This window comes from Protopterus annectens, chromosome 14.part0 (genome assembly GCF_019279795.1).
Source record: "Protopterus annectens isolate FY-2018-M chromosome 14.part0, PAN1.0, whole genome shotgun sequence".
In the NCBI taxonomy this organism is placed as follows: domain Eukaryota; kingdom Metazoa; phylum Chordata; order Ceratodontiformes; family Protopteridae; genus Protopterus; species Protopterus annectens.
The window spans coordinates 1,129,214,492-1,129,233,852 of NC_056748.1; the positions used below are offsets into that span (position 1 = coordinate 1,129,214,492).

General features: G+C 38.6%; 1 protein-coding gene across 1 annotated transcript in view; it reads left to right on the plus strand.

The window, feature by feature from the left end:
- The first annotated feature begins 9,999 nt into the window (after positions 1-9,999).
- Positions 10,000-19,361, plus strand: part of LOC122789450 (heparan sulfate glucosamine 3-O-sulfotransferase 1-like) — a 960,978-nt gene continuing 951,616 nt past the window's right edge. The window contains exon 1 of the mRNA XM_044056913.1: positions 10,000-10,374. The gene's annotated coding sequence lies outside the window, so the exon portion shown is untranslated. The remainder of the gene's footprint in view (positions 10,375-19,361) is intronic.

The following is a 19,361-nucleotide window of genomic DNA, read 5'->3' on the forward strand; positions in this document are numbered from 1 at the left end:
TTGAGGTGGAGGGATTGAGTGGTGATGAGGTAATGGCTGAGGTCTGCTTTTGCAGTGGTGTTCCTGGAGGAGTTGTCAGAGTACAAAGGAAGAGAAATGAGAAGCATATGAGTAAAACACCATGACTGGTGTAGAGTGAGATAACTTAAATGGGGGTAGGGGGGATTAGGGCTGTTGGAAGTGATGCCATTATAGAGGGGTAGAGCGGTAGAGGATAAGTGAAAATAGAAGTGTAGAAAAAGGGGTGTGTGGTGTTACTTATTTAAAATGTTGCAACTATTTAATTTCCCTAAACAATTTATTTCTCTTTTAGAGAAAATATACAGTAATAATAATAATAATAATAATAATAATAATAAAGCTTATGTTAAAGTAGGCCATCTGAATCTATCATCTTGACTAGAGGAACCAGTCAAGGCTGTCTTGTGTCCTAGCAATCTCTATTAGAAATCATAACAAGATAAAAAGTACAGAGATATTAAGTAATTATAACTCAAAATTAATGCTGTTTGCTGATGGCATTCTAACTCTTTTTAAACAATCAATCAATTTTAAAGGTCATTGCACTCACTATTAACAATTTCAAGTGTGTTCAGAATTAAAATTTAGCAACACAAAGTCATGATACTTGTTCTAAAATACAGCAAACTAAAGACACTAATTATTAAAACATTCTGTAAACTACTAATAATTTAACTGCTAAATGTAGTTTGGGCACAGGCTAATTTGTACAGAGATGCAGTGGGTCTAAGTACTGAAGCAAAGATAGTTAATTGATTGTGAATGAGTTTAGGTAGGGTTGAGGGAAGTGTAAGGCTTAACTGTTAGTGAGGAAGATCATGTGTGGAGGAAGTGAGGTAATGGGGAGGGAGAAGTATCAGGGTTTTTAAGCAGTGACTGGCAGTTAGAGGTTTCAGAATTTGGCGTGGGCTTGCTCCTTCGGTTCCTGCAGGTTTATATACAGGACAATCATAGTAGGTAGCTAATTCAGGTAGGGCTAGTTTTATTTGGTTGCAGATGTCATAGAGATGCTGAAGAGATTTTTGTTTTTCCTCTATCCCGTTCAGTTGTTGGTGTGAGAAGGGCAAATCTGTTCTTAAATGGGAGTGCTGTATGGCCAATTCAGATGGCATCATTTACTGGTATATTTTGGAGTTTTAGGAGACGTACTTGGCTTTGTGTTGGTGATAAGTTTGGAGGGTTTGAGTGTTACTTTCCCTGGTAAGGACTTTTATTAGAGAGGCTGCTTGGGGGTAGGAGTCTTTGAATTAGTACATGTGTTGGAGTTTTAAAGAAGTATTTGTTTTTTGTGTTGGTGATCTGTGTGCAGGGTTGGCATGCTATTTCCCTGGAAATGGCTTTATTAGGAGAGGTTGCTTGGGAGGTTGGAATCATTTTAGGTTAATTTTTTTTGTTGGCGCTGAGAAATTTGGTGGTTTTCTTGTAGGGTGGAGAATGCCGGTGGGGGTGGGGAATGATAGATTATTGTCACAGTCTCCTTTGCTTGCTTTTTCCCTGGTATTTGGGCCAGGGGTGCAGAGTGCTAGATAGACTGCTGAGTGGGAGCATCAGGAGGGATCATTGCCTGATGGAGGGACATGCAGTGCATTTTTTTGGCAGTTGTTGGATGCCTTGAAACCTTCCAGCATTTATATATAAAACATATAAACATAAATATATAAATAAAAGGGGTAATAAAGGATCTTGTTCTTTTTTGTTTTACCGGGAGAATTAGTTGGGTTTGAGTGACTGGCAAGGTGGTCAGGTTGGTATTTTGCACGGTTGTTTGGGTGGCTGCACATGCCCACATAAGCACTCATTTCCATGACACCAGTGTACAGTAGAGATTTGGTTGTTGATGCTGGTTGTTTCTTCATGCATAGGAATAATTTGTATGCCAAGAAATCTGGATGGGGCCTGACAGGGTGAATGGGCAGGTGTTCAAAGATGGGGACATAATTTAAGCCCTGCTATGGTAAACGTAGAGTGTTGCTAGAGTAACAGGGTTTGGTTAACAGCCATTTTCTGAGGAGTGTGAGGGCTAGTCTAGGTATATGGCATTATTTAGTGATGGCACTCTTTGGATTATCACAGTGATTTGTCAGAAGTCCGTGGAGTTTGTGAGGAGCAGATCAAATGTGTTAGCCAAGGTGCTGGGCATTCTGTGGAATTATAGTAGTTAGTGGTATGCTGTGCTGGGGGAGTTGGTGTAGATGTGGAGGGGGAAGCAATTTGATGTGCATGGGGAGCTTGCACGCACTCTGCTTTTTAGGGCTGCTTTTACTGGCAAGAAACTTCAGGTTTTGCAGCATTAGCACCCCTCCCAAAACTTAATTACATTCGGGTTTTAAAAACACATCTTGATATTCAGGATAATGATGCTCCCAACCTGCCCCATCTAGGGCTTTGACTACCCATGTCACCTTGCACCATGCATCCTTAGTCCATCTCTAGGTTATAAAGACTGAAATGAGTAGATGTTTTTTTCCCATTGCCTGTCCCATGTGCTTTTTTCCTTTTTCAGGTGGTGAATACCAGCAGACTGAAGGTGAGATGAGCAGCCATTGTGGCTCAAGTGGAGGGGTTGTGCAAGGACGCATCTGTAAAAGATACACCAAGGCCTGAAACTTCCAGTGGACTGGAGGTAAGTGATAAGTGCAGCTGGTGAGACATACAGCTACTACCAGAGGGAAACATGCCAGAAGGTCAGAGACTGGCTCAGCCAACAAAGATGCTGCTGCCGAGGAAAAGACACAAAGCACAGCTGCAGGTAAGGCTAACATGTCAAGGATGGCTAATCTTACTGTTGGGTTGGCTGCAGGGGGGACAAAGGTACAGTTTTGAGAGGAGCAGGTGAGGCGTTGCAGGACTTGCTTGATGGGGATTGTGGGTAGGTGAAGGTGTTTATGGGAAGCACGCAGTGTTTTCTTCACATGTATCAGGAGATGGGTGTTCCACTTGCAAGGAAGAAGCTAGAGGGTCTGGCTAAAGTGTTATGCTTTTTGGGGCTAACATTCAATGTGGGTCAAGGGAAGGCCTGTTTTGTCTTCCTGAGAAGAAAATTTAAAGGGTAAGATTGATTGATTTATGGCCAAGGCTAAGGTGCAGATTTGGGACATTATGGAATTGTTGGGTCTTTTGAACTTAGCATGTAGGGCAATTAGCCTAGGTAGAATACTTTACAGGTCAGTAGCATTTCTGTTAAAGGGTGGGAGAATCAATCACCATTGGGTATGAGTTAATAAGTTGGCACAGGCTGATCCGAGTCTGTGAGGATCATTTCTTGACAGTTTAATGGCATTTCCTTTTGGCAGAAGGATTGGGTTACACAAGAGAATTTGCAGTTGTTTACAGGTCCTGTGAGAGGACAGGGAATGGGTGCATTTTTTAAGAGTGAATGGTTTGCAGTTTGGTGGTCTGATGACTGGCAAGATGAGTAGAAGAAGGATGTGGTCTTTTTGGAGTTGACGCCAATTCAGGCAGCCATTGTGGTTTGGCAAGATCATATGAGTGATGGGCACTAGCACAGCGTTTGAGATCAAAAACTTCTAAATCAAAGTTGCTTTTGTAAGTTTTACAAAGATTGTTGATTAATTTTCCCTTTTCAGGTGTGCATATGTCAGGTATGAGGGATGTGACTGCTGACAGCTTGTCATGTTTTCGTTTCACAGGTTTTGACAGTTGCCTCCAGAGGTGCAAGCGAAACCATTGTTACTGCCAGAAGAGGTATAGCATCTTGGGCAGCTATAGTGGGATGGCTTATTCACCAGTCTTGGGTAGACTCAACTTGGAAGGCTTACTGTAGGGCAGGGGTAGTGTTTGGGGAATGTGTCAAAGTTGCTAGAGGAAGAGTGAGTATGGTCTGTGAAATTGTTGCATTATTTGTCTAGTGTGTGGTTAAGGGGACGGACAGTTAAATCAGTGAGGATGCAGCTAGCAGCCCTTCACATTTTTTCTAGGTGTTGCAGTGGAGGAGGTAATAGCTTGAATGCTGAAAGGATGGGAGGAGGTAGGAGGTAGATGAAATGACAAGCATTTGCCCATGATGAAACAAGCCCTTAGGGTGTTGCTGTCATGGTTGCATTTGTTGGTAGAGAATTCAGCAGATTACTTGCTTTGGACTACTTTGGCAATTTGGATGTAGAGAGTAGTAGTTAGGGTTGCTGGGTTCGTTGTTGTGGAGGGATGTTTTTATTTTCCCTTCCTCAGTGTCTGTTTGGTTGCAGCAATCAAAATGGACATAGAAGGTAGCAGTTTGTGCTGTGAATGTTTGGAGGAGTAAATTTGTGTGGTGGCTTGGTTTAAGAAACTGCAACTTTCACATGGAGGGAGAGCTCTAGGTTTACTTTTTTGTACTTGATGCAGGAGGGTGGTTGGAGCCAATCAATTTTTGTGCTTGATGGAGCAGGCCTTTCAATGTGTAGTTGTCCAAGGTGACAGATTTTACATGCATTCCTTTTGGATTGGGAGATCATCTGATTTGGCAAGGGAAGTGAGATCTGTTGAGGTTATACATGTGTTATACCAACTGTTAAACCTGGTGGACTTCCTCGAAACATTCACCAAGGCCCTGCATGAGGGGAAATCTGTGCATTCAGCCTACCTAGACTTAGCCAAGGATTTTGACACTATCCCCACTCAGGCATCATTGACAAACTCACCCAGCTAGGTATCAACTCTTTAGATGGGTCGCTAACTGGCTTACTGACAGAACACATATAGTCAAAATAGGGGACTCCACCTCCAACAGCAGACCTGTAACAGGGAGTACAAGCAAAAACTAAAGGTCTGTGGCTGACAAAGTTTGCTGATGACTGCAAATTGGGAGTGGTCATACAATCTCCAAATGATGTGGCTGACAATGTTTGCTCATCACTGCAAACTGGGAGTGGTCATAGACACTCCAAATGATGTCAGCATCCTACAAGAGGGTCTTGCACAAACAAATGAATGGTGTCAAAGTCATGGCATTAAACTTAATGCAGAAACATGTATCATCATCCCTTTTGGTAAGAGTGATGTCCCTGCTAACTACCACATCAATAGCAACACCCTAAGTACGCATTCAGTGGTGAGAGACTTGGGCACACAGGTTGACAGCAATCTTACCTTTGATCACCATGTCTCCACAGTGGTAAGAAGGGCATTCGACATTTCTCATCTCATAACTAAAGGGTTGCCTCCAGAAAAAAAAAAGAAATTATACCCTCCCTGTACTCTTTCTTCATCAGGTCAAAAATTGAGTACAACGTCCCTTTTTTTGCTGTACCTTTCTAAGCAGCTGCAGCAATTGGGGAAACCACAAAGGTTCCTCACAAGAAAAATTCAAGGTCTTTAGCATCTGTCCTATGTGCACTGTCTGAAATCACTGTCACTTTATTTTGTTTCATACAGACTACTCAGAGGTGATCTCTGCCTTGCATATAAGGCAATCTCTGACCCTGCTTAATTAAAAATTCTGCATATTCACAAGTCAAATGATACGTGGGTTACTAACTCTAAAGACCAAAACCTGGTATGTGACATTAATAGAACCTGCTGGAGGGATAGATTTGTCCTCCAGAGGTTACCAGAATTTTGGAACAGACTTCAATTTCATGTCAAACAGAGCACCTCATTGGCCCTCTTCAAACACAATTTGGATGATTGGATGGGTAACCATAAATTCACCCCAGGGGTTCCACCTGTGTTCCTCTTGGACATGGGCATTAGATGCTGATCGTGGAAATAAGGGAAGAACTTTGCTAGGCTTGTAAGGGCCCTAGAGCCATTAGTATAGTAACTTCTTATGATCCTGTGTTTCTATAAACAGGGTGGGGTGGTAGTCATTGGGAGCATTTTTGTTTTATATTACATGAGTGCAGTGTGTGATCTATGATTACTATTAATTATGTTTTCTTTTTTTTTTAGGTGGGTTGCTGTCATAATGGGCCATTATTTTGTGTGTTGTGCAGCAAAGAGAGCAGCGAATCTACTAGAAGGAACTGATTTGGGGTAACAGCTATAAGAGTAGAAAGTGAATTGGCAAGGTTTTAGTGGCTGAAGGTGGCACCAGCTCTTGGATAAGTTGGAAGATATCCATTCCAGTATTGGGATGCCATGTACTTTCATCCTTCACCTGGCAAGTAATGATTTGGTTAGAGTTTCAAAGAGGCAGTTGGTACTTAGGATGGTGGATGATTTGGCAAGCTTGAGTTGGAGATTTCCTTAAGTGGTTAAAGTTTGGACAGAGATAGTGCCACAATTGGTTTGGAAGTGTACAGAAAAATTTATGAGTATTGAAAGGGCTCAGCGTTTTGTTAACCATTGGCTTTCTAAAGTGTTAGGGAAGTTGGGTGTTATGTCATTGATGACAGAGATTCGATTTGATATTGGAAATGCAGTACATTAAGTGAATTGGGACTGTATCTATTTAACGTACACCTTTTGTTGTTTTTAAAAAACTTGGTTATGTCATTTTGACATTAAGGAAGGGGGAACGGCCTGTCATCAGGTTGATGGCCAGAGAACAGGGGTTTTGAGGAATCCATATTCTGTTCTCCCTTCTTATCCACATCTCTGGATGGGTATAATGTTTTGGTTGGTTATAGACGTGAAAGTTCTCACACTGCTTCTAATGGAAACTTGGAGCTTAAGTGAGCAGATTCACTTTATGCTGCTTTACATCAATAACAATACGGAGGTGGGTAAGTAATGCTGCCTACTGTCATTTATGTTGGAATTTATGACATTGAGTGTATTGAATTAGACTATTTTGTTGTTAATAAATGGTCATCTTAGCCTATAATGGTCTGGACAAATGTAGTTTGGGCGCAGAATAATTTGTCCAGAGATGTCACACGTCTACAAATGAGTATGTAGCCCATGAGAAAGTACTATGAGGGAAAAAAAAAACTTTACTTTGGTTCAGATTCTGTTCTGGCATTCCAAACACTTTATGCAAGATACACTAGCACGAACTGTGGAAGAGAAACACCATCACTGTAGCTAAATGTTCAGCACATGGCAAATGCAACTTGTGTTGTTCTAGCTCCAAGAGTTTTGTAATCATTTGCGGTCAAAGGATGCAGAAATGTGAAAGAGAATAAAACACCTTACCAGGCAAAAGCCATTTGTGAAAGATGGAGCAGTGTTCCACTGCTATACAGTTATCTGACTATTTATAATGAAATTACAGGAAATAATATGAAGTAGTTACTAAATGGGTTCACTGGATCAGTGCTGCGCAACATTATTGTTATACTGCTGTGTTAGACAAAGAGAGAAAGTGCTAGACATGAACTAAGAATACATTAATATAAAAATGCTTAGTGTAAAGCTTACAGAGTGTTTCTGAGTGAATATCTCCAAATAAGAGGCTTTCTACCTTTATTAAGACTTCTCAAAATCAGAAAATATGCAAAGTAATCCATGATATAAGACAGAACTGTGTCCCGACTATACTAGACCGAGGAGATGCAGTTCAGACATGTATTGTTAGTGCCCCAGAACTTTGAAACAGTTGATTAGATTTTTTTTTTCAGAATGAAAAAGACAATGGTAGTACTTAGGCTAAGTGAGCGTTGTAAAAGCATCCCCAACAACTGCAAAATGCATTAAGAAAGGAAGAAAAATCATACAGCAAAATCAGATTGCAGAGATGTGATGGTAACAATCTCACTAAACCAGACAGTTGCTAGTTTAAACACCGCCTGGAAACTTATAACATGTATGGGAAAATGCTATTTCACTTTCTCTTATGCAAGTTCCAGTTTCATGCAAATCCATAATTACACTATTACTAACTGTACATTGTGTGCATGCATGTATGTGTGTGTGTCTATGTCCAGCCTTGTGTATATATCTATGCTCACACACCTGTGAACACTGCTCAATGAGATAATAATATTAAATGCATATTAATTATTCTATTAAATAACATATGCTGACACACTGACAAAATATCAGTTTGCGATTGCACACAGGGTCTCTTTCAGCCATCATCATCAAACAAACTACAATTACCACTGCATTTCCTGCATTCACAAATAAGAAAAATTATAATGATATGTATGCTGTTCCATAATACTTGTGGACAAATCAATAATGCCTCATTCATTCACTAGTTATGTCACAGGTCTCATCGTCCGTGATTAACTTAAGTAATGAAAGCCAAGACTAGATCTATCCAGGTACCCAGGAATAAGAAAAGCTGGTGCAAGTGCCATGTATGGAGTATACAGTTACCTAAATGCATGTCGAAATTCATGTTTAATTCTGTTGATGAAGCATTGAATTAGGTACTTACGTACTCATTTGAATTCAGTATATCTTCATATGCATCAAATAAAGTGCTGGACAGCTGCTTGTATCTTCCCGTTTTGGAGAGAACAGCTTGTCAGGAGCTGGATAAACTCTCTACAAGGCATCATGGGAACTCCTGATCAAGAGGTATTTTCTGTGTTAAATCTATAATAAATAAGGTTACTTCTATGAATTAATTTAAATTAGAATGCAGAAGCATATGCAACTTGTCAAATATGAGATAAGAATGAATGTGAAACAAAATAAAAGGTAATTCCTCCTCAGCCCATATGGATGTGTATACATTTGTATGTACGCAATGAGCATGTTACTGTCAAACCGCATGAAAAAGAATGATACATTGGGGTCTTACTAGAGTGAGGCATTGTACTGGTGTCATAGAGGGAGCAGATGTATTAGTGCAAACATTGTCAAATACTAAATTACCAGAACAACAACCCTCTGTACGTCAGGCTTGTGCTACCTTGTACGAGAGAGCGAGAGATTTATAGGTTCATAGGTAGGTACTAGGTTATCAGCCCAAAGGCCTATGTAAGCCTAGCCAACAAGGTTCCCTGGCTTACACCACCCAAGAAAGTTATTTTCCTGTGCCACTGTCGAGCAGAGACACAGAAGTGATCCCCGGGGTGTATTTCCTATTTCCCATCCACTCATCAAGATTTTTCTTGAAGAGTGCTAACGAAGAACTTTGCTTGACATAGATGGGTACCCTGTTCCAGAGTATGGGAAGTCTTTGGGACAAGAATCTATCCCTCCAGCATGTCCTGTTTATTGTGGTGACAAGGTTTAGGTCCCTAGAGCGTGTAGCTCGGAGGGATTGGGATTTCTTTAGGTGTAGCATGTCCAACAGCTCTGGGTTTGACATAGCTTTATATTTTAGGCAGAGATCACCTCAGAGTAGGCGATATTCTGTGCAGTAAAGCTGGAGTTTTTTGAGACAGTCAGTGTAGGGCATTTGTTTAAGGCCAGTAATCCTCTTTGTGAGGTACTTCTGTGGCCTTTCCAGCTGCTGCAGATGTCCTGTGAGGTACATTCCAAAAGGGGCGTTGTACTCTACAATTGGTCTAATGAGTGTCGAGTAGAGGGGACCAATGACCAATTTTTTCCTGGATGAGAACCCTTTTATGATGATGTGTGCCACGTAGAAGGACTTCCTGACTACTGTGGCGATGTGACTATTAAAGGAGAGACTACTGTCCACCTATTCATTCATTGTTTTTTCTACATCAGCTCTGTGTCAAATGCAATGAACATCTTTGTAGCTACAGTTAATATATGGGCAGACCTCTGATCACTGCTTAACAAGAAAGGTACGTCAGCAGTTCAAACTACCAACATTTTGATGATTGAACTGTAATCGTTCACAAATGCAATTAACCAAATCTGAGTATGTAAAACCTGCTATAATAATAATTAGCATCTTTAATTACAAACCATAACCTGCAAATTCAGATCACTTGGCTTAAAACTCTTAATATGCATTGTGAAACGTACAGTAAAAAAAAAAAACTCTATAGAAGTCAGTAGGACTGCAACCAGAGTAAATCCTTCTTGTTACAGTGATTTATAAAGGAACACATTTATACCATTTATTACTGTACTTGCCATCTGACAAAACTCCCCATTGTCATCTGTGTGTGTCAACACAGAAATGTGACTGCATCACCTTTAAAAAAGAATTTCATAATTCTAAGGATCCTCATCTTGCCAGAGTGTACTACAGTCTTTTTTTCTAAGCTGAAGAACTACGTCGTGTATGTTAATAAACTCACGGAAAAGAGCACCAGTTAAATGGCTTTCTATTTTTGCAGATCTCGTTTTCTCTCTCTCTCTCTCTCATTCACTCTCTCCTTCTCTCCTCAGTCTGTCTGTATCCTTCCCTGGTCACCGAGAGTGATTAATTAATAATGATGTGTCTGCTGTTAATGCATTTATTTGGAACACACTCAGCTACAGACTGCAATGTTAACACTTCAGGAAGAGAATGAGAGATACTTTAGCTGATCGAGACAAATATTTTAGTCTTGGGATTTTTAAAGGAAGCAGTCGCTGATAATGGCTTCAAATAAGGTAAGGTTTGCTCTCAGTTGTTTCACTAACTGATATATATATATATATATATATATATATATATATATATATATATTAATATTGCTTACAAATGATGTTACTGTACATGAAGGTACATTGCTAAGAAATAAAAAACTCTGTTTAGTCACAAATGAAATGAGTCTGTTACTACAGCTTAAAATATCTAAATAGTGTTACTACCTGTTTGGCTTGAAGCAGGAAAGGAATAGTGCAAATTATAATCAATGTTGGCAATTAGGTGAATATATAGCATAAACACATGGATAAAGCTGCCTTTATATTACATGTTAAACAACTAGCGCAAATCAATATGATAATACTACCTTTTCCTGACAGCACTTGTGTAAGATGAGATTGTTATTTAAATACTTTGACATAATTTGTGTTTTTGCAACTGTCATGCTGACTGTTGTTTCAGAGGATGGTTATCTAAGTGGCCTGGGTTCATGACTATCCACCGCACCTGATAAGGAAGTCATAAACAGCTGCAATTCATTCAGATGCAAAAAAATTCCAGAAGGTTTGAGACATTCTTTTGTCAGATTTGTACTGATAGCAGAACTGCAGGATATCCCCCAGGGCAGACCTATTATTATAAGGTCTAGTGACTTATGAGACAGAGCTATTGTCACAGATAAGAACAATGCATCTCAGGGACATTGTGGCTCATGATAACCAACTACCAAGCCTGACACTTCATACTCAGGAAGTCTGTACAGTGGATGGCAAAAAGCTATACTAGCAGGGAAATATGCCATTCCTGATGCTTTTCCATGAAAAATGACAGCATACATTTGAAGCGCACTGCGTATAAATGTTTCATATACATAGGCAGGAGCAATAAGATGGCACATTCTTTTACAGAAACTATTAGAATAAAACTTCCCGCAGTAAATATTTTTTTGGACACATAGATGGGTAATATTTCTAGTCCTCCTTTTTAAAGATATGTGAAATTTCTGTAACTGCAGAAATTATATATGTTGTCATGAATTAAATTTTCATTTATGTTATGTGATAGTAAAACTGACTGTCAAGCCTAAATGAATCTGAACGTACTAGTTACAACTCATGTTTCTACAATGATCGAGGTTCCCTTCTGACTCGTATAGCATCTGTTATGGTTCAGCATAGTTAAAGGAGCAGGTTTAGCTAGATCCTTTTGGTGACAGATTAACTTTTATAACAAACAGCATAATAATAATAACTCTTTCTCAAACCTCAACAGGTATTATATATGGTAAATGAGATCTTAATACTTTCTTCTGACATACTATTAAATTCTTTAGAATTTGTTTCTTTTAACTATATCCATAGGAGACTAAAGTCTGTACATACCACTCAACCATCCGCATTTTCACAGAATGGACAGATTTTTGCCTAATATTTTTAGTTTGTTCCAGATAAAAATCTGTGATTTTTTGAAAAATCATTGAGTACTGAAGTCATCAAACAATGCCACTCATTTGACTTTCAGACTTCATATCCTTCAGAAAAAGCATGGTAATATAAATTCTTTTCTTATATCAATATTCTAAGTTTATAACAATAATATTTAAAAGCTTTCCATGATTTTGTGCCATTGTTCAGATTTCCTGTGCTGACAGGTTGAGAGATATGTCTCGATCTGTAATGGAAAGTAAAACCACTAATGTTAAAAGAGAGTGTGTGTGTGTGTGTGTGTGTGTGCGTGTGTGTGTGTGTGTGTGTGTGTTAAAAGTGAGTGAGTGAGTGAGTGTGTGTGTGTTAAAAGTGAGTGAGTGAGTGTGTGTGTGTGTTAAAAGTGAGTGAGTGCGTTGGTGTGTGTGTGTGTGTGTGTGTGTGTGTGTGTGTGTGTGTGTGTGTTAAAAGTGAGTGAGTGAGTGAGTGTGTGTGTGTGTGTGTGTGTGTGTGTGTGTGTGTGTGTGTGAGTGTGAGTAAGTATTAAAACCAGCACATGAACAATTGACAAATTGTTTAACATATTTCCAGTGTCAGGAAAATCATTGGTTGTATGGTTACAAGAAAATTAACAGATAACGTAAAACATTATATCATTTTTTTTAATCCAGATTTACACATTCCTCTGGTGGTTGTGAAGCAGCATTTTACAAATAATTGAAAAATAATGCTAGTTTCCAAAATACTGTTAAGTATTTCAGCAATTAGAAAAACAGGTCCACACAGTTCACTTTACCAAACATGCACCTGGAAAAAAGTATGCTAGTCTGAGTGTTTTCTCTTCCTGAAAATGTGAAAGCAGAGTAACACAAAATAACACAAAATAACACAAAATAAACCAGTTAGAGTAATGGCAGAGCGTGTAACACTGATTCCTCACAGAGCCAAGTTCTACTGTTTAGTTATTGGCAAGGTTGTTTTCTGTGTGAAGTCAGAGTGGCACCCCTGCAGCTACAAGAGCTTTCTGTGAATGTTCTGGTTTCCTCTTGGCCCCTAATGGCATGTCATCATCAAACTGCATAAAACTGAGGATGTTGTGTGTAGGAAAATGGAAAATAATGCTCAAAAGCAAGCAAAAATAATTTACAACTGGCACAAATAAAGACAGATGGCACTGTAAATCACATATACACATATGCACATGCACACACATCCGTGAGGTTGTGTGAACCATGAAACTATGAAAGATGACAGCTGAGCACTGCACCTTGGCAGCAAGCCCTGGGATTCACAGAATTTGTAACCAGTCATACTAATTGACCAGTGCACATTGGATGAGAAGCATGTTGGAGAGAATTCTGATTCACAGACTTGATATAACAACAGTGAAAAAGATAACCAGTCAGACTAATTGACCAGTGCACGTTGGGTGAGAAGCATGTTGGAGAGAATTCTGATTCACAGACATGATATAACAACAGTGAAAAAGACCTCATTATCATGTCAGTGAATTAAACACACTTGCTATCAGACCTGAGCACACTGGTGTTCTCCTTAGCAGCCCATGTATCCTAGTAGCAAAGGCATTCCCCTGTGCACATGCACACACACACACACACACACACACACACACACACACACACACACACACACACACACACACACACACACACACACACACACACCTGCATGCTTGCAAACACACACACACACACACACACACACACACACAAGTTATGGGGCAGATTCACAAATCTTGATGTCATTGGAGCACAGCAGCACTTATAACTAGCACGTTGCCCCTGGTGCCTGGTGTGAGTTGGAGGGATGTAGCTTGGTAATGATCAGAGCATGATGACTGGTAGTGTACACTGGGGCATCTAATAAGTGCCATTTAAACGAGTCATGATTCACAAAGAGCTTACTATACAATATATATATATATATATATATATATATATTATATATTATTTATTTTACATTTATTTTACATTTGTTGACCGGATTAGTCTAACTGGATATATGTCCATTTTCAGTAGAGGCCCGGGGAGAAAAGCTCCAAGCATAGGCAGTAACAAATAATACAATATATACAATAGTAACATGAGAATGCTATACATTGTTTAGATTTTACATGAGATAAATTTGCACAGAGTCTAATAGTAGGTTTAAGCTAAGATTAAAAATAAGAGAAAAACCAACATATGAGAGAAAATCAAATATAGAGGTTTTTTTTCTTTTTTTTTAAATCTCGTTAGGTTACCTTAGTTGTTAATACGGTAGGGAACGTAGAACAGTAGAGTAGGGAAGTATAGGGAGTACAACAGGAGGGCATTGAGTATCAGTCCAGGTTAGAGCAAGGACAAAGCCTATTTTCCATTTTTATTAATGACCTTCACTCAGCAATTCCTGACGCCACCTGTATTCAATACGCAGACGACTCCACAACAATTTGTTCAGCCACTTCTCCAACTGAACTACAGATAACAGCCTTAGCTTCGATACTCATATAAACAGCACAATAAAAACAGTCAACAAGAAGTTGGGATCTCTCTTTAGAATCAAACCCTTTCTTACACCAGTAGCCAGGACCGCCGTAGCCAGAACTCAGTCTCCACCCTACTCTATGCTTCACCTGTATACACTAATCTTTCTAAAAACAACCTCAACAAACTGGCAATCTCCTATAATAATATTGAAGATTTGCCACGGGCTCTCCTTTTAGAACTCACTGTCTTAATCTTAAGCAACTAGGATGGCTAGAGTTCCTAAACCAACTTCAATTTATATTCAGCTTCATGTATATATGTCCGGGCCTCTACTGAAAATGGACATATATCCAGTTGGACTAGCCCGGTCAACAAATGTAAAATAATAAAAAAAAAAAAAAATATATATATATATATATATATATATATATATATATATATATATATATAGGGAGAGAGAGAGAGCCTTACTATATAATATACTATATATATATATATATATATATATATATATATATATATATATAGCCTTACTATACAATATATGTGGATAAGGTAAGCATATGCTGTGCAATTAGTGGGGGTGTTATGGGACAGCATATTCAGAACAGCCAAGTACATCACAGTGGTTAGTGCACAGGGAGCCTAATGTACCCTGAGTGTGGTGATCGTATGATAGTGTGTCTGGGGGGGAAGGTAACAAAGACACTTACAGCACAAATAGCTATCTGCAAAGGTGGTCTAGTCATTTGCTCCATAAATGATGTGAGGAAACACAAGATGCTGATAATCACAAGATGGGAGTACAGGTACAACCATGCATGGTCTTCATTCGCACTGACAATATATTCTTGGGTGGCAAATGATTTTTATCTCTGTAGTGGCATGACTGGATGTTGAATATGTATCACTAATCTCAGGACTTTGCAATCAAATGAGTGCAGTCATTGCTGACTGAAGTAATGTATATGCTGCAGGCTGAATAAGAGAGAGTGCAGGTGCTCATACCTGTCTGATATGTCATGTGAGAGAGTGCAGGTGCTCATACCTATCTGATATGTCATTTGAGAGAGTGCAGTTGTTCATACCTATCTGATATGTCATGTGATAAAGTGTAGGTGCTCATACCTGTCTGATATGTCATGTGAGAAAGTGCAGGTACTCATACCTATCTGATATGTCATGTGAGAGAGTGCAGGTGCTCATACCAATGTGATATGTCATGTGAGAGAGTGCAGGTGCTCATACCTATCTGTCATGTGAGAGAGTGCAGGTGCTCATACCTGTCTGATATATCATGTGAGAGAGTGCAGGTGCTCATTCCTATCTGTCATGTGAGAGAGTGCAGGTGCTCATACCTATCTGATATGCCATGTGAGACAGTGCAGGTGCTCATATCTATCTGATATGTCATGTGAGACAGTGCAGGTGTTGATACCTAGTCATGTGAGAGAGTGCAGGTGCTCATACCTATCTGATATGTCATGTGAGAGAGTGCAGGTGCTCATACCTGTCTGATGTCATGTGGGAGAGTGCAGGTGCTTATACCTATCTGATATGTCATGTGGGAGAGTGCAGGTGCTCATACCTATCTGATAGGTCATGTTAACATGTAGAGGTTGTGTGTGTTTCTGTACATTGCTTACCTTACCCCAACTTTACATACCAGGTTGCTTAATCATTTTCTGCCATCCAATAACACATCTACAATACATCCTAGACGATGCCAGTCACATTGCATTTGTCACTCCATAGACATGCATGTAGCACTTAACACTAACTTCTCAATCTATCTCTAGAAGTACACTTCAGTCCCTTACTACTGTCACAGGTGAAACTCCTTCCACCATAATACTTCTGATGAAAACTTTCTCCCGTCCTTAGTTACACAACAGATCTTTTGCATAACTCACCCTAATGACTACCCTTAGTCTGGATGTAACATAATCCCTGAATACCATAGCAAACACATGTCAATACTGCAATGATATGGACAAAAGGGATTTCCTATATAGGATTATTTAAATTAGGTTTTGTCCCTGCTGAAGTCACAACATAGTCAATAATGCAATGTTATGGACAAAAGGGATTTACTGTATATAGTCATTTAGTGAAGAGACAGCCCCCAATGAAAGTCACAATACACATCATTTTTTTCCTATGTGCTGTTGTTTTTAGCAGTTTTTGTACATAAAGACCACACAGAAAAAAAATATGAGCCAGTGAGTCTGGCATTACTGATTGACTGCAATCCTGAGATATACAAGAATATGAAAAACATTGTGGGGGATAGGGCAAAAGTATGAGATAAAAACAGGAACATTCAGCAAAATCACATTCTGTTAAAAGGTGTGATTAAAATGCATCAACACATCCATTAACCACTTCTTATGAAATGGGATACTGACCCTTGATTTAATAAAAGCTAATGACTGGGTAATTGTGGTAGCACCTTTTGTGAACATTTAGACTCCTCCATCTTAATGCGTAGTGTGGTGCCTAAACTAACATTCACCTCATTGACTAAAATTTATTTTTATTTTTTATTTTATTTTACATTTGTTGACCGGGCTAGTCCAACTGGATACATGTCCATTTTCAGTGGAGGCCCGGGGAGAAAAGCTCCAGTTACACAGCATAATTAAAACATACAAAAACATAAAATAACATTTTGATATAACATTTATAGATTAAACATTTTAAAACAACATTTTGAAACATATAAAGAAAAAGTTAGGCAATGACATTAATATGGAATAATACCTCTTCAGTTAACAAAAATTGGAATAAGACAGAGGAAAAATGGGTAGAAGAGTTAAAGATAAGAAGTAGTACACAGGAGAGAGAGTGCTATGAATAAGGAGGAGGGTTAGTTTAAGGAATGGTTAGATGTAGAGATTATGGTAGAGAATGATATTTTGTTGGTTGACAGATAGAGAAAAAAATGGTTAGTCAGGGTTGGTACAGGAGCATAACCAGTGATTGGAGAAGAAAAGTTTTAGGTTAGTTTTAAATAGTAAGAGAGAGGTGAGGGTAGTGAGGTCATTTGGTAATTGATTCCATATTTTACCGACTGAGTTTGAGAATAAAGAATCACCTGCTAGGTTATTAGAGAAGGAAGTGTGTATCAACATTTTGTTGGCAGAGGAATGTACATATATCAGCGTTTGGCCATCTTCCATTCCATGAAGGACTGGACAAGGATGAATTATAGGATCTGAGGTTTTTTCTTCATTACTGGAGCTTTACTTATTGTTCAGTGATGATACAATGTATCTCCTTCCATACTGACTTATTCATAGAGGGAAAGCGATTGGCCAAAACAAATTGAAAATTAACCTGCCATGTAAAACAGCATAATATGGGGAGGTCTTAGGTCTTACATGTTTTACAAAATAAACAACTAAATGACTAAGTCTTTATTGTTTTTTTTTTCTACATCAGGAATTTCAGTATTTATATGGTCAAGTTATTAAAGAAAGTTTAGTTAGGTATGTTTCCTTAAGAAAGCAACACTTTTCTATTATCTTTGTAAATATATCATTACTTCATTCTATTGCAGACAGTAAGTTACTGACTAATATAGTCAATTTTGCCTTAGCTTTTACAACTAGCTTGAAAAATAAGTTCTACATTGGCTTCATAAATCACTTAACAAGTCTAGCCATCGGGAGTAACTCAGTCATGTAGGAAGTTCCTTCCATGTTATGCTCACCTCTACTACTGCAGATACTCACTTCTGTTCTTCTTGTAATTCTGCCTTACTTATCACCTGTTGGAAGGACAATTTAATACATCCTTTCCATGCCATGGCCTTTGCTCTGGAGATCAAGGTCTCCTTCATTATTGTATGGTGATAAACCTCCCTAAACTCCCCATCTGGAGCACTCTCATGATGGTTAAACGTTCTATCTATTATTTAGTTTGTATGTGGATTAATGGATGAACTTTACCCTAATACATTTTTTATTGTACTAGTCAGAAACACTATGGGCCTGATTCCAAAAGGCTTACATTCAATGTGACTTACTCTGGTCTTTTAGAATTTGGTAAGCCTGTTTCTAGATAGGCCTTGCACCAAATAGGTCACTTACACTGAGAGCAAGTATTTCAGAATCAGGACTGGCTTGCATAGGAGTAAGTCACTTACATTAAGAGCATGTGTTTTGGAATCCATCTCAATGTCGTTTGCCTTCCCCTGTTTTTGCCTGTACTGTCTTCCTCTGGAGTATATACTAGTCTTGCAAAGATTAACTCTGCAAGTTCTGTTCAAATGAAACAGAAAACAGAGAAACTCTGAAGAGACATCTTGCCAAATTTTGAACTGGAACTTTACAAAGTATTTTATTTAGGGATTATTACAAACTGCAGTGGGAGAACCATAGGCCCACTGCAGTTCTCATTTCCTTAAAATCAGCCAAAGTGAGGAAAAGAGATGCAAGCACTATACGGATCCTTTGACCTTGCCATCTTGCCTAAATCATCTGCACAGGACTGATCTTGAACTGAGCATCTCCCCTGTCTGTGTTTTCTGCCTCTCTTTGTCACTTGTGTCTTTTATTTCTCCTATTACTTCAGACAATATACCCATTATCATGTGTTTGCATTGCATTTACTGTTTATTTCTACTTATGCCTTTTACATAACATGCTGAAGTAGCCTTGATACTGAAATGGAATAGCATACTTTATTTAGTGCTCCAGAAGTTAATTCATATTTAATGTTTAAATGATCTAGATAGTGACCACATAAAGGTACAGTGCACTGTATTATATTACTGCAAATAAAAGCAAATATCTTGATGTTATTGTAAAATCCAGTAATTCGTTTATGAATGTGAAATCTGTAGCTGTAGTTTTACTGCATTTAGTCTGATACACTTTTTTATAGGATCCCTTAGTTCAGTCAGAAAATGATCCTTTAAAATGCTACATAATAAACAGTCAGACTAATTAACTAACAATATATTATGTGCAAGCAGATAAACAGGTTGTGCCAGAGTTATCTTGTTGTAGTCACTAAAGGTCAGGTTCCTAGATATACAGTTTTTTAAAAATATTTGTTTATTTATTTGTCTTTGTTTACCAGGAAACTCTG